Source organism: Mustela erminea, chromosome 2, assembly GCF_009829155.1.
Source record: "Mustela erminea isolate mMusErm1 chromosome 2, mMusErm1.Pri, whole genome shotgun sequence".
Lineage (NCBI taxonomy): Eukaryota > Metazoa > Chordata > Mammalia > Carnivora > Mustelidae > Mustela > Mustela erminea.
Window position 1 is genome coordinate 70,942,977 of NC_045615.1, and position 17,175 is coordinate 70,960,151.

Below are 17,175 nucleotides of genomic sequence, written 5' to 3' on the forward strand. Positions count from 1 at the left end.
TGTGTGCTCTTCAAATTTTCAACACTCACCAAGCACGCAGGAGACAAGAACTTTCTCCAGCCTCCCATACATTCTGGCCATAATTAAGTGGACATTAGTTTCCAGGTCATTCAATAATTTTCATAAATCTATTTTAACTTTTTCATTAGTCTGTTCTATAATGTAATAGTTAAAAAACTAAGATCCCCCATTTTATCTAAAATTAAGTTAAAAACAATTGTTTTTAATAGGCAGAAAGGGTGTTAAGGTCTAGAGAATCTAAGAATAAAGTTTTTTGCCCTATATGTATTTCAGTTTTAGAGAAGTTTTACTCCTAGAATATAGGTATAAAGTTTAAATATCATTGATCAAGTCCAATTCAATTATAGTGCTTCTTACATATATCACTCTAAAATATTTTTACATTAAAGCAGAAAGTCCTCAAGTTACATAACTGTATTGTCTATACAACATTTTTTTCATGCTGATACAATGTCTTGTCCTAATCTGTAATTCTGGGTCTTGTTTATTCATAACCAATAGAATTAGCATAAACTAATAAATAAGTACATGAAGTATAGGGCTCCCCCAACTTAATCACTTGAATGATATTCATTTCTAGTGATATAAAATGTCCTACTCTAGGGGTGCCTTGGTGGCTCAGTCATTGGGAGTCTGCCTTCGGCTTGGGTCATGATATCAGGTTCCTGGGACTGAGCCCTACATGGAGCTCCCTACTCAGAGGGAGGCCTGCTTCTCTCCCACTTCCCCTGCTTGTGCTCTCCCTTACTGGCGGTCTCTCTCTCTCTCTGTCAAATAAATAAATAAAATCTTTAAAAAAATAAAATGTCCTACTCTAGGGAAAAAAAATGCCTCAAATGGATTTATACTAGGTTGCTATTTGTATCGGTTTATGGTGAAGACTATAGCAAAGTGGTAAGAGATAAAAGTTTCCCTCTCACAGGTAGAAGTCCCGGGAGGGTCATTGGATTTCACTGCCTGACCTCACCCCAGAAACCCTGACAAGTGGGACTGCTCTCCTACCCTCCAGGGTATTGTCCTCATCTGCAGGTAAGTCTGGTTATCACCACAGTTTCCCCCAGGGAAAGGAGGAAGAGCAGAAAGGCCACCCAGGTAGTATGATAAGGTATGGCCTGGAGGTGGCACAGGGGCTTTCTTTTTGCATTTCATCACGAGCTTTGAGTCACATGTTTACTCAGGCTACTTGAGCCAGAGAGAAAGAGAAACTCTGCCTGAGGGATCTACTATGCTTTTAGTTCATTGTTCCTTTGAGACAACGGAATAGTAGCTGATACTATTTGTAAATATTGGTATTTCACATTCATTTTGTTATATATCTGAATATGAGGAATCAACCCAACTTGAACTTTGTAAGTCTAAAAGAAAAAAAAATGAACACTGGATTATTATTTATTAATTTATTGATCTTTTTCTTAGCTGTGAGAGTTTCTTTGAAGAATAAAACTGAGTTCTGAGGAAGGAAAATAAAATTATTTATTAAGAAATAATTCAAAATTTCTTTAAGTTTAAAAATGGAATCCCCTGAGTTTCGTGTGTGTGTGTATGTTTTAAGATTTTATTTATTTATTTGACAGATCATAAGTAGGCAAAGAGAAAGGCAGAGAGGTGGGGGAAGTAGACTCCCTGCCGAACAGAAAGCCCAATGTGGGGCTCAATCTCAGGACCCTGAGATCATGACACAAGCCAAAGGTAGGGGCTTAACACACTGAACCACCCAGGCGCCTCAAATAAACTCCCGGAGTTGTAAGCAGAGCTGAATGAGTAAGTTGTTGTATCGCTCAGATACCCACCACTACTCCTATGGGGAGTGTGGATCCAGTCAGGTGCCCTGATAGCTTCAAGGCAAATACTTCGGACTCACAAAGCATTTCAGTTTTCCTGTTCTCCCAACTCATTGCTTTATAAGTCCCCATTCCTCAAATATAATTTAGTTGAGAAATTTAAATTACTGTGTCTGTGAAAAACACATTTTATTGAATTTATAATTGAACGTGAACTCTATAGATGCTTTTGCTCCACTAAAAGGCAAAACTCTATAGATGCTTTTGCTCCACTAAAAGGCAAAAAAGGAATAAAAAAAGGAAAATATATTGAATGGAAAATTCTGAAGAAAAATTTCATTTGATTTTAAATTTGGTTGGGAAAGGGGATACATGCGTGCAGGAGAGTATTAGTAGAATCAGGGAGGGTGACAACCACACCTCTGCAAGGTGAATAAGAATATCTTTTTTTTCTTTTTAAAGATTTTATTTATTTGAGAGAGAGCGTGAGTGAGTGCGCAGGCATGGGCTGGGGGAGGGGCAGAGCGAGAAACAGAGACCTGGAGCCCTGCCTGAGCTGGAGCCAAGGACCCTGAAATCATGACCTGAGCCCAAGGCAAATGCTTAATTAACTGAGCCACCCAGGCACCCTGAAGAATTATCTTTTTAAGCAATAGCAAACCGAGATTCAAATACCATTATAGTTAGCTGAAACCTCTTTAAACTTAGAGGAAAACTATATGTAAATTTAGGGGGAAGACTGATTAATCAGGATTCTCTTGGCATAGATTTTCCAGTTATATAGATAAAGAGATTATCTAAAGGTGTATTGGACCTCTATCAGCAACTCTATCCTTTTTTAATGTAGCCTAAAAGTGTGGAAAAGCTAAACACATTATATTTTATTTCCATAGTCCTTCACCTCATTAAGCTTTGCTAACATCATTTCATTGACAAAATATGTTGTTTTATTACAAAATACTTGGAAACAATTCTTACTTTTGTAGTTCAGAAGGTCAGTCAGGATCAAGTTAGTGAACTACCCTTCCAGAGGAAAATTACTGTCCTTCTAAGTCATAAACATGATCGAATCATGAGGAAAGGAAGCTGTAGTCATTCTCTGCTACTAGTGAAATGTTACATTTCACACAGTTCCTATGCTGTGAATCTATTTCTCTGTAACTACAATGTAGATAATGATTTGCTGGTTTTTACGTTTATGATACCATCAAGTCACCGAGCTACTGTTATTAGGCTGCCCAGCTTTCTTTAAGCTGATCAACCACCTTTCACTGTATGATGCTTTTACTGTCCAGTTCATTCGGGTGCGTTTGTGGCCATACATACAAGCTGGGGGAAGTATGTAAGAACCCACAGTATCTTTTTTTTTTTTTTTTAAAGATTTTATTTATTTATTTGACAAAGATCATGAAATGCCAACTGAATATTACCCCCACCTTAAAAGACCACCAGAGACGTGAGTCAGAGCCAAGCAGCAAGGGTCGTTTATTGCAGGTTCGAACCCTGGACCTCTGGGCCGCTCGTTGCCGATAACGCCGAGAAGTCCGGAGCTGGGTCGGTGCAGGATTTTTATAGACAGATACAAACAAGTTTCGGGTGGGGCTGAGCTGATTGATTGACAGTTTGAACAGGCATACTTGGCGTCAGTGGATTGGGTCAGGGGACCTGCGTGCGAAAGCAGACAAAGCAGTCTTACAGAAGCAGAACTGGCCGGTTAGCCCACGCATGCGAAAAAAGCACTATCAGGATATTGAAGGCCTGGTTACTATCAAGTAAAGACAATGGGAGTCTCCTGGTGGAATGTTACATTCCTGCTATCGAGCATCCTTGTTAATGAGATTTAGGTTTAGAAGAAATTTAACTTTATTTACTTTTCCTTCTACCTCCGCCTCCTTCGGTTTTTCATGGAGGGGAGGGTGACATTAGGGCTATTGATTAAGGTAACTTCTTTGTTGTAAATCTCAAGGACATTTGCAAACCAAGGGAGACTCCTACCTTGCAGGACTGTGATCTCTGCAAGTTAACTATTTATCGTTTTATGGCAGTCAGGGGTGCCTGAGGAATGCTACACATATGGAGGGGAGCGGGTGAAGGGGGGGGTGCAAGGCGCCAGCTTTTGCTTTGTCCTCAGCCAACCTCCTGCTCCTTCAATCACAAGTAGGCAGAGAGGCAGGCAGAGAGAGAGAGGAGGAAACAGGCTCCCTGCGGGGCTCAATCCCAGGACCCTGGGATCATGACCTAAGCTGAAGGCAGAGGCTTTAACCCACTGAGCCACCCAGGCGCCCCAAGAACCCACAGTATCTTAACTGACCTTCAAAGAGTACATACTCATTTTAACAATCTATTTGGAAAAAGGTATGGTGCAGTGCATTTCCATTTCCATGGCAAAGGAAAAAGAGGGAAGTTGTTCCCAGTCTGGAACGGCTTCTGAGAATCCAGGGTCTTCCTGACTGGAGGCCACATCATATGTGTAAGGCCAACTGTCAAGTTCTGCTCAGAACCCCCATATCTTGATTGTGCTCCAAGCTGTTCCCCTGGGAAACACAGATAGTCCTAAGCAAAGTTTCAAAGTAAAATTGGTATGGCATTTTTTTCATTTGTCACTTCTCTCATTCTCTCTTTCATAATATTTTATACCCCAGAAACTAAAAGGAGTAACAAACAAAGGCAGCTAATTTTGATCACTGCGTCATTCACTAGGACATTCTAAAGGCAACTGTGATGAACACAAATCTATTGGTTAGCTCAAAGTAATCAAATTTAGAGGCTAAATTTTAGACAGAAGTACAAGCAGGTAAGGAAGCATCCCAGAGAAGGAGTCCTTTTCCTGCTCTCTCAAATCCAGCCAGACGAACAGACCCTGACTTCATCTAGGCATGCATTTGACCTTGTTGGGAGAGTTACTGACTGACTTAAGGTGTGCCTGCTACCTCATATCATTGCTATGTTATCTAATTTAAGCAAGCTGCTGGGACAGAGAAACTCCATTAATCTCTGGAACATCTACCTGAAGCAGTAGTCGGGAAAGGATCCTGTTCTCCAAGAGAATTCTTTTGGTAAGTCTATTGAAATATTGACTTAGGGTCATGTTGAAATAGGCAATGGCCAAGGTGGCCAAAGCAATTGCCTGTTTATGGCTTTTATAATTAAGACATGTATTTAAGCAAGGGCTTGAATCTAAGGTGCACGTTTAGGCACTGCGTAGTTAACATCATTCTAAGATCATCACTTCTAAAAATACTGTTGATTAATAGAGCTCTTTTGGATCTTTTAAAGATAATGTCTATCAATGTAGTAGAGCTTAATGAGTAAGAGCTCAACTCTGATTTGGAGTCGGACTGCCTGGCCTCCAAGTTCACGTTCCCATTTACTTTGAGCAAGTTATTTCACTTTTCTGTGTCTGTTTCCTAATTGGCGAAATGCTGATAAAAGTAAAACGGACCTTGTAGGATGGTGGGATAAAAGGGAGTACTTACCAAGTGTCTATCAATAGAATAAATATTTATTAATCATGGTTGCTATTATTATACTTTATGTAAAACCAACTCTTTGTTAGATTTCTGTAACTAAAACCCCGGGTTTCTGAGGTAATATGTTTATAAAATATGAACTATATCATCATTCCTTTTTTTTTTTAATTTCCTTCCTTTATAGTCATAGTCAGTTCAGATGTACTATTTCAAAAATCTTTCAAGATTCTAATTGCTCTAGGGGCCATTCACCTTTGTGCTTGTCACTCAGTTTTCTGAAATTTTCCACTTTGTCTCTCTCGCCAGCATTCTGCAAAGTTGTGAGATGGGTGAAGTCAGTAGACACCAACTCTAACCCCATTATCTCATATTCCAGCGTAAGTGTTTCTCCTTGATGTCTTTGTTCTCTATTAAAGTATCCCACCCAAGAACCTTCTGGTTTTGTGTGGACTTTTCATTTTATTCTTTCAGTTACTATAAACATGTAGCTGGTAAGTATTTCTTAGAACCTGGAGCTGTCATGTTCAAAATTTCAACCCCTTTATATTCCAGAGGACCAGTTAAAGCTCCCAAAGAATTGAGACTGTCTCTTAAATTCTCAGATATGTTCTTGCTAGTACTATAATGAAATTAAACTTCAGATTCTGTGGTTTTGTTTGTTTCTCTTTTTAATGCACAACCTGTCTTTTGTTCCTGTCCTTGCAAAGAGTTCTTAGTGGCATTAACAAGTGAGAACTGACAGCATTCCACTGTTATCTCTCCTAATAGATACAATATTAGCCTAAAAGAATGCACATTGATTTCAACATCATGGTAGGCAAGGAAATGACAGGTTTGCACGCTAGAAGCATTTCAGGAGCATATATATTATTATATATAGGCACGACTTTTTCTGTCAATGTTGCTAAGCAAATTACTTATAAAGATAAAACATGTTCTTTGAGGTTAATTCTACCTGGCATGATATTTTACACACACTTTACAAAGACTCTGCTAAGACAGACTAGCTTTAACCTGCCATATTTTTTCACTGTAATTAACTCTTATGAATGATGTTGCTAACCAATACTATATGTTGATAACAAATCATTTTATCATTTTAGAGTCACTTAACTTTTACATAAGCTTCTATAAAGACATAGTACCTAGATTCTTATTTCTCTTCACCTAATTTCTGGCAACAGTAAACAATTACCTGAAAGGGGCAAAAAAATGGAATGAGAAATAAAATCACTTCTCCATTCTTCAGAAAGAACAAGGATTCCAATAAGCATGTATTGAGTGCCTATTTTTCTCTAACACCTGTGGGTATAACTAGTAATACACATGTTAATAAGTCATTGATAAATTCTCCTTATTTTGAAGCAGTTTGTAACCTATTAAGAGAAACAGAAAAATCAAAAAGTACAGATAGCCATATGTGGAAAGTACTTTTGTAATCATATAAGAATAGAAGTACATCCAAGGTATCACAAGAATTCAAATGAGGGGTGTTTAATTCAGACCCTAGGTGTTAGAGAAGTTTTTGAGAATGGGTGACTTTCACTAAATTTTTGTGTATGTGTGTTAAAAATTAGCTAGGCAGGAAAAGTGGGATCTCATTCTGGGAGCACGAAAACAAAACATGAGTAATTGTCCAAGGAGGGGGGGAGGGTCCAGTGATTCCAATATCCTTTAGATGCTCTGAGATGGGTTGGGAAATGGAGACAGTAGAATGGGGACCAAAGATTGATCAGGCTTTTGTAGATCCATGGGTTGACTGTATAATAGTGTTTTCACCCATTGCACAAGATGAGCTGAACTGTGGGTCCTTTACTCCGTAATCTGTTCCCACTTCTGCCTTACTAACCTCCGTATCCATGAGCCTGAGTCTTCTCCACAGCTCTTCACTTTCTAAAATGCCATCTCTCGTAAAATGTCCTCCTTTGGCCCTATTAGTGGCATTTTGGAATTATCTCAAGCTATGAAAAAAACCATAATCAACTTAGAGGTTAGGTAAATCCCCAAGATTTTTATCGTGTTTCTATTCTTTGCACTGTGTGTATCTTTATAAATAACACTGTTCTTTCTTGTCATGTTGGAAATGTGAGCCCACTGTGACTAAGGTCATATTTACTACAGACCCCATATTTCGTTGGCTCTCCCTGGATGTTAAATATTAATGAAAGGAGATGAAGCAGTACAAGAACAAGAAAGTAATTCAAATAGATCCCAGCTGGTTCTAGCTGTGCTAGAAACATAAGGGAGAAAAGTGAACACTTCTTTTCAAAATACAAAACTGAAAATATTTCTAGGAGAGCATGGGCTATTTAAAATCATCAGATAGTGGGACACGTGAGTGGCTCAGTGGGTTAAAGCCTCTGCCTTCAGCTCAGGTCATGATGTCAGAGTCCCGGGATTGTGCCCTGCATCGGGCTCTCTGCTCAGCAGGGAGCCTGCTTCCTGGTCTTGCTCTGCCTGCCTCTCTGCCTACTTTTTTTTTTTTTTTTTAAGATTTTATTTATTTATTTGTCAGAGGGAGTGAGCACAGGCAGACAGAGTGGCAGGCAGAGGCAGAGGGAGAAGCAGGCTCCCTGCTGAGCAAGGAGCCCGATTCGGTACTCGATCCCAGGACACCAGGATCACGACCCAGCCACCCAGGCGTCCCATGCCTACCTGTGATCTCCGTCTGTCAAATAAGTAAAATCTTTAAAAAAATAATAATAAAATAAAATCATCAGATAGTGGGACGCCTGGGTGGCTCAGTTGTTCAGCATGTGCCTTAGGCTCGGGTCATGATCCCAGGGTCCTGGGATGAGTCCCACATCCGGCTCCTTGCTCGGCAGACAGCCTGCATCTCCCTCTGCCTGCTCTTCTCCTCCTCGTGCTCCCTCTCTTGTTCTCTCTCTCTCTGACAAATAAAATCTTTAAAAAAATGATACAAAAAAATTAAGTTCCTTTAAAAATATACAACAAAAAAGTAGTTTCCAGAGGTCCTTACATTCATAATGCAAATGTAAAATGTAAAATGTAAAATATTAAAATTACCATGTAATTTGGATTTTTAAACATTTCTTTATGATCACATTAAAATATGAAGTTTCACTCATTGTTTTAGATAATCATTTAGTCAGGTAATGAATATGATGGTACAGAAAAAAAATACATATATATATATATATGCATTTTAATTTTAGCTTTTCTGAAGCCCCATTGTTCACTTTAGGCTGCCTTACTGAGAGTCCTTGCACTAAACGCCTCTGGTTGCATTCCGTACGAGACAAAGGCATATTTTAGGGATGTACCTCTTACAAAGAGGTATTGATGGACCAGGAATCAGAGTTTGGACAAATGAACATTTCATTATAACACAGCCTAATTGTTAAAGCTCTTCTTATTGAAAAGAATAAAAATTTCATTAGTCATCACAGTAGCTCAGCACAAACTCCTCCTCTTTTTCCCCACAATGCACAGAAAGAATGGCAAGTTCTAAGCTTAAACATTTGGAACCTTGGGCGCTTCCTTACTTTTGCTCCAAATGTACTAAGAAGTATTTCAGTAACAGTGATGAAATAACTTGGTGATACTTGAAGCCAAATTTTATAGATGGAATTGTTTAAACAAGAAAGAAAGAGAAAAAGAAAGAAAGGAAAGAAAGAAAGAAAGAAAGAAAGAAAGAAAGAAAGAAAGAAAGAAAAAAAGAAAGAAATCTCAGTGATCTCACACAAATGCAGTTCAAGTTAAGAGCTGCCTGGAGGGCCTGCTCTCCCATGCTTAGGGCCCTAGGATGATTTTATGGGATTATGAAGAATCCTGAGACTTAAATAAGATAAAGATAAAAATGCTTTATAAATTACAATTTGTAGATACAAGGAAATAAATTTGCATTGGTAATCCTCATCTCCATACAGCTTTTGAGTTTAGTGTCTTTTCAGCTTCTCCAGGAGAGAGATGTGTTGATTATTGTCCTAAATGTAAAAACTGACACAAGAAAGGACCAAGACACAATGAAGACTCACTAATCTAGGAATCAGAAGTCCTGCCATTATTTAGATAGTAATGTTGGATGTGAAGATGTGAAGGCTAGACTAGATGAGGACCACAAGCGCCTGACACCATTAGCCCCACATTTGAGCAGAAATTGCCAATTAATGATAGAAGGGTTTCTGGCTCAGAGTCTTCGCCAACATAGCACCTCAGTTGAAGTTGGTTCTTTGAGTTTAAGCCTGTGTGGCCCGGGGGGACTAGATAAAATTTTCTTTTTTTCCTTCTAGGTCTAAGAAGCTATAGTTGTCATCTGTGATTGTAGATAAATCAGATTCTCTGCTCAAAGTTTTCCAGTGACTCAAATTTTCATTAAGAGTAAAAGCTAAAGTGCTTAAATGAATTACTATTCAGTCTCAACCTTTATTGCCTCTCCTCCCTCCTTCCCACCTCTCTGTCTCTCTCTCACCCAGTCAGCTTCAGTACACTGGTTCACTGCTCCTTCCTCGAATATACCAGGTATTCCCTCCCCTCAGCAATTTTGCAGTGACTGTTCATCTGCCTCCAGTATTCTCCTCCTACTTGTCTGTGGGCTCACTCCCTTATATCTTCCCCAAGTCTTTACTAATTTCAACCTTTCACTTGTTTACACAGGAGTTGGCAAACTACAACACACGGGCCAGATCTGGACTTGGGCTGTGTTTGCACAGTCTACAAGGTAAGAATGGAACTCACAGTTTTGGTTGAAAAATACATAAATTAAATTAAAAATTATACTGTGTGACACATGAAAATCATATGAAATTCAAATTTTGATGTTCATAAATAGTTTTATTGAAATGCAGGCACTTTTGTAATAAAATGGCAGAGTTAGTTATAGTAGGGACTTTATGGTCCACAAAGGCTAAAATATTTACCAGTTGGTCTTTTACACAAAAAGTTTGCTGGCCCCTAAGAAAGACATCAGTTTGTTAAAAATTTCGAAAAACACTTGTAATCCTGTTTCTCTCTCTTTCTCTCAACTTTTTTTTTTTTTTTAAGATTTTATTCATTTATATGACAGACAAAGATCACAAGTAAGCAGAAGCAGGCAGAGAGAGACCAGGAAGCAGGCTAGATGCCGGGACCCTGAGATCATGACCTGAACCGAAGGCAGAGGCTTTAACCCACTGAGCCACCCAAGCACCCCTCTCTTAACTTTTTTAAAAGTAACATTTATTGGGGTGCCTGGGCGGCTCAGTGGGTTAAAGCCTCTGCCTTCGGCTCAGGTCCTGATCTCAGGGTCCTAGGATCAAGCCCCGCATCCAGCTCTCTGCTCAGCAGGGAGCCTGCTTCCTCCTCTCTCTGCTTGCCTCTCTGCCTACCTGTGATCTCTGTCTGTCAAATAAATAAAATCTTAAAAAAAAAAAGTAACATTTATCACATGATACCATAGTATGCAAATTCTTTGTATATTATGTCCATCCAGGAGAGCAGAAATTCCATAAAGTCCAAGAATTTTGTTCATTTTATTTCTTGATATATTCTCAGTACCCTGAAGAGTGTCTGTACATAGTAGGTATTCAATAAATATATTTTCAGAATGAATGAATTCTATAAAAGATACCTGCCTAAAGTAGAAATAAATTAGATGGGGCGATCAGAGAAAACTTCAGGGCAAGATAATATTTGAGTGTTAAAGGGTACTGTGGACTTAGAACAGAGAACAGTTTTTCCTAGAAATGGTACTAAACAAAGAAAATTTGTGTAGTCAGTGTATTGTAGAGCCCATGAAGTAGAGAAAAGTGGGTTGAGCCCATGTTGCAGATGGCCTGGAATTCTGATAAAGACATGTGAGTTTAATCCTATAAAAGTTGTATATTTTAGAAAGATTTGGCTGACTATGATACAGCATACAGTATGGGGTAGAGGGGTAACATATATATAAGAAATGCAATATCCCAGGTTCAGATTTCTAAAGGTTTAGCATGATCCCATGACCTTAGCCTAAATCAAGAGTCCACACTTAACCAACTGAGCCACTCAGGATGAAGTGTCATTCCCATTTTAAAGATGAAGCAAGCAGCAAGTGATTATTTGGCATTGGATGCAGATATCATTCCCAAAGCCATCGCTGCAATCTAACCGGTCACGTTACCAGTTCTTACTGGACTAAAACAATTTTAAATGCACCTAACAGCTCATTTGAATACCATTATCTCCAGCTTTGCTAAATAATTACTAAGTCTTCTCACAACAAATAACTAGTATGTAGCATGAATCCATTCTTAATATCAAAACAAACCAAGTTTTGCTGTACACTTAACCTACTATAATTTTTCTTACACTTTAATATGATGTAAAATAGCTTCATAGCTTTTGTGAGTATAAAAAATAGACATTGAAAAAAATAAAATACCCAAAATATGGAGAGAAAAGCACAGCTTAAAAGCACATCTTAAATACTCGTAAAATTTTACATAAATGAAATCAAATTATGATTTTTTTCTTTTATTAGACTTAAAGTTATTTTACCATGATTACAAAAAAAAATTAGGCACTGTCATATATCATTGAGTTTATTATCTCTGTTCAATGTAAAAAATAAATAAGAAATTTTAAAAACATGTAAAAGTATAACAAATTATTTTAAAAATCTAACCGAGTTATGGGGTGCCTGGGTGGCTCAGTTGGTTGAGCATCCCACTCTTGGGTTTGGCTCAGGTCCTGATCTCATGGGTGGTGAAATTGAGCCCGGCATCAGGCTCCACGTTCAGCATGGAGTCTGCTTAAAATGCCCACCTTCTTCCCCTCCCACTACTCATAAACACTCTCACTCTCTTAAATAAATAAATCTTTAAAAAAATAAAATGATAATGGCAATCCTTTTCAAAGAATTATTTAATGGAGTTAATATGATAAAATTAAGTACCTATCTAGTGAGTAGCTGTTCTAGGAATGATAGCTGTTATTGTTGAGAATTGGATAAATGCTAAGATAAAGAATCAAAGTTTGAGAATCAAGCTACACATATTTAATCCTTCACTTACTTTGTTCCATGTAAAGCTATGAACTGTGCTAGGTGCCTGGAAATACATGTACTGTCCAGGTCCTCCCCTGTTTTTATGGAGTTGCCAGTATGCTTCATCAGATGTCATAGATGGCATGGCTGAAGTTCCTACTAGGCAGAGAATTTAAACCAGGCCACCTCCTTGGTGACAGTTCAGCAAATAAAACCTTGTGCTTTTGGATACCCTGATGCTTCTCACTAAAAATATATGTAAAAGCAGCTATATTTGGAATTCATTCATTCATCCATTCATTCATTCATTCATTCCTTCATTTGACAGTTACCTCTTGAGCATTTTCGAACGTTCTTAAGATTTCTTCTCCCATAGATGTTCCAGTATCTTGAAGGGAGGAAAAGAAACCAAGAAACAAATAAATGGGCACTACAAATCCATTTAGTAATAGGTACTAGAAATAAAATCAAATACAGTGTTATAAATGACGGGGATGCTTGAACTTAGGCAGTTGAGTAAGGCTTCTCTGGCAAGGGGTATCTGACCCAGAACCTGAATGATGAAACTCCAGCCATGTAGAGAGAGAGAAAATTCTAGGCTCGGGGAATAGCTACTACAAATCATCCAAGGCAGGAACAAACTTAGCCGGTTCAATAACTACAGCTGTTTAATTGTATGGGGGGAGAAATGGGACTAACAGGACAGCTGTGGTCAGAGAAATATTCACAACTATAAGCTTGAATATGAGCTCCTTAGTGCAACAGAAAGTTACAAAGAATGCTGACGTTCCCAAATGCACAGGTTTAACTCAAAGTTCTAGAAAACTTGACGTCATCTACTCTACCAAATCATGTAGTTTTAATATTTATTCAGTCAACAAATATTTGAAAACACCTACCAAGTACAAAGCGTTCAAGAAGTGTAACTCATAGGAAAGCTCAGATGTATATATTTAGTGTCAGCAGTTAAGCTCTAATCAGACAGGGAAAGATTACTTTTAGCTGGGCAAATCTGAGATTTCGTGGTCATACTGGCATTTGAGTTAGGATAGTAGCTAGAATTAAGATATATAAAACATGACACTGAAGGCATTCTAGGAAATAGCATGAATAAAGGCATAGAGATAAGTTGTTCAGGCAGTAAATAATACAGCATTTGGAGTTGGTATTATGTAACATCTTTGAATTCAAAGCTGAACTTGACCTTGTCATATTTTCTTATTTAAAGATTTTTTTAATAATTTTTATTTGAGAGAGAGAGAGAGAGTGTGTGTGTGAGCTGGGGGAGAGGAAATAAAGAGGGAAAGAATCTCAAGGATAATCTGAGCTGAGCTAGAACCCCGGTGCAGGGCTCCAACCCACAGCCATAAGATCATGACCTGAGCCAAAACTGAAGTGGATGCTTAATGGACTGAGCCACCCAAACACCCCTACCTTATCACATATTTTTTTTTTTTTCTCACAATTCCCTTAGCAAGAAATTATATGTATTGTCAGAACTCTGAGCTCCATCACAGGTCTTCTGTAGATTGAGCAGTAGGGTGAGATGAAATGGCGGGTCATTCTTCCTAACCTCATCATATAGCTGAGCTGGATCTTCTGCTCAGGAGAAAAAGCCAGAAGAGTGAGGGTCATCAGCTACATTGTTCCACAGTGGTCTGGGAGATTTCCAAGGCTACAGATCACCAGGCAACCCAGTGGCCACCAAGCCCAGTAAACCAAGAATTGATGTTAAGGGCATGAAAACTGGCTGATTTGTATGAATTTGTTTAATCTGTTCTCAATAGGTAACCTGATTTACATCAGGTGATCTATTTAAGACACACCTGGATTCAGAAATGAAGTCATTAGGTTATGAACTTTATTTTTCAAAGACTCAACCTCACCCATTAGTCCATTTATGATGTAGACTTCCTAAATATTACCACCTGTCTGTATTATGCCTCCTCAACAGTTTACAGATGATGTTTTGCAAAGTTGCCTTGTGTTTCCTGCCTAATATGTCAGGCTGTAGTGGATTTTTATTGGAACATTTCAGGTTGGTTAATGGGAGCTCAAGCAGCTGATGAGGACAAACTGCTGATCCCTGATGGATCGGGTGAGGTTGAAGATAGCTGCTAGGAGATGAAAAGACCTGAAGACAGAACAAGACTCTACTGATAATAGAGTTACAGTTCCCAAGTACAAACTCCTTCAGATGCATCTGTTTAGGAGACTTGTAGTCTTCTACCCTCTTGAACTTGTCAGGCACCATATGTCAAATAACTAATACAAATGGGATTGATCTTTGGGTAAATTGGACAACAGAAATATTACAAGATTTAATCTTTGGGCGGCAGTAGTAATGGACAGAATGTTTCATGAGCATTAGTTCCCTAGAATTTTCTTTGATTCTGTCAGTGGCAGCAGTGTTCTTCCATTTATTGATACAAGGAATATTTGTTGAAGACCCACTCTAATAGCCACTGTGCTCTAGAAGTTATGGATCCAAAGTGATCAAAGCAGAGTCCCTGTATCACTGAAGTAGGAAAGCTGTACAACTATGATACAAATGATAAGAAAACTGCAGAGGACAGAGAAATACCAAACACAGGCTTTGGGTCTCAGAGCCGGCTTCTTGGAGGAAGTGCTCTATATGCTGAGATACAGATCAGTAGGTGGCAGTGAATGAGCTGGTGGAGAAGGAAGAGTCCCACACGTGTGAAACCAGCTTTTTTTAGGAAAGCTATGGCTGGAGTACCAAGACTGGGGTCCCTGTAACCAATCTAAATGATGTCACTTTCTAATACCCTCAGGATGTCCTCTGCTTTTCTTACATAGGACTTAATAGAGTGTGTAATTGTATACTTACATGATTAAAAAATGTTCTATCTTTCCATTGCCCATTCTGTTCACCCAACTTTTGGGCATATATTAGGCAGTCAATCAATATTTCCTTAATCAAAAAATGTCTGGGTCTGAAGGAAGGAATAGCAGAAAAGACAGTAGATAGGTAGCCAGGAATCAAACTAAGCAAGACTTTCTTGACCATATATTTTTTAAAGATTTTATTTATTTATTTGACAGAAAGAGTGAGAGAGCACAAGCAAAGGGAGCAGAGGAGGGAAAGGGAGAAGCTCCCTGCTGAGCAGGGACCACCCCTTCCACCCCATGTGGGGCTCAGTCTCAGGACCCCGGGATCATGACCTGAGCCGAAGGCAGAAACTTAACTGACTGAGCCACCCAGGCGCCCCTTTCTTGATCATATTAAGGAGTTCTAAAATAGTACAAGACAGAGAAAGTGCTTTAAGCCTCAGTTCGCATTTTAGAAAGCTTGTTTTAACTACAGTGTAAAGAATAGATTGGAAGGGCACCCCGGGTGGCTCAGGTCATGATCCCAGGGTCCTTGGATTGAGCTCCACGTGGGGCTCCTTGCTTGGTGGGGAGCCTGCGTGCTTCTCCCTTTGCACCTCCATCCTCACTTGTTCTCCTCTCTCTCTCTGCTCTCTCTCTCTCTCTCAAATAAATAAATAAACAAATAAACAAATCTTTTTTAAAAGGATAGAATAGAAAAGAGCAGAAGTCAGTCTCTGGGTTATCTGAGCCAACTGGAATTACGCCATTGGGGGTGGGCTTGAGGGATAGTTGGGGAGATAGATTGATAAGACTTGGCCTTTGGTTAGATAAGGAGCAGAAGAATAATGGACTTCTCCAAGATGACTCATCGGTTCTGCATTGGACAGCTAAGTGGAATGTGAAGAAAAGCAGTGATTTTTCTTTGTTTTGGTGATGAAGGGGTAAGTGGTGGGTTCACTTCTGAGCATATGAAGTTCAAGATACCTGTGGTGTCATCTAATAGTTCTCTGGGAGGAAGTTGGATATATATATCTCTGATGCTCAGGAGAGAAATCTTGGTTGGATATAGGGACTTGTAAGCCATCAAAACATAGGTAATTAAAGTTGTCTTTTGTTGATGTGGCTGAAAGAACTCCATAAAACCTGCTTCCAGTGACAAGCTCCGAAAGGTCTCTCTTCAAAACTGACTCCAAGCAGTCCATAAATTGGTAAATAAATCATGGAAGAAGGTTTATAACTTTGGGGGGAAATCACATGGTCTCTTCAGCTTTGTAAAGGCCAATATGATGGGAGAGCCAACAAAGAGACAGCCGTAGGTCTCTACACCCCAGTTCCAGCAACGTTCAGCTGTCAGCTCCTTGTTGGGTAACAATTCTGAGTGACTAGTTTATTTTGAGCTTTTTGGAGTAAGAGACACATGCAGCAGAGAATGGTCTAGGTATTGTTCTCCTAAAATACTGAATTAATCTCATTACACTGTTTATCCATATAATTGCCTTCCACCTGCAATTTAGATTGCTTTTCTTATTTGCTGCTTCTCAGTGCTGACCTGTCATTTCAGTTGTGCTGTGAACCCAGGTAGCAGAAGAGGATGATAGGTGCTTCCGACGTATTTTGTGTGATTCTTGTGTTACACCAAGAACCTTTTTTTTTTTTTTTAAAGATTTTATTTATTTATTTGACAGAGAGAGATCACAGTAGACAGAGAGGCAGGCAGAGAGAGAGAGAGGGAAGCAGGCTCCCTGCTGAGCAGAGCGCCCGATGCGGGACTCGATCCCAGGACCCTACAGCACAGCACCTGAGCATGCATCGTCTTTCATCCTACCTGTTTGCGGCATTTATATCACATGTACACCTTCTGCAGGTATTTGGTTAATAACCCTTACTTACCTTACTGCATTAACATCAACAACAAATCCTGTGCACGGTATAAACATGGAATAGTGGAGAAAAAGATGAACTAATGTGTGTTGGGCATAGGAAGGAGGGCTATTTTACAAAAACCTTCCTTAAGAAGTTTAAAAAAAAAAAAAGTATTTGCTGTTTTACTAGGAATACTTGACAGAGGGAATCTGCCAGTCAAAAACAAAACACAGGAGTGCCT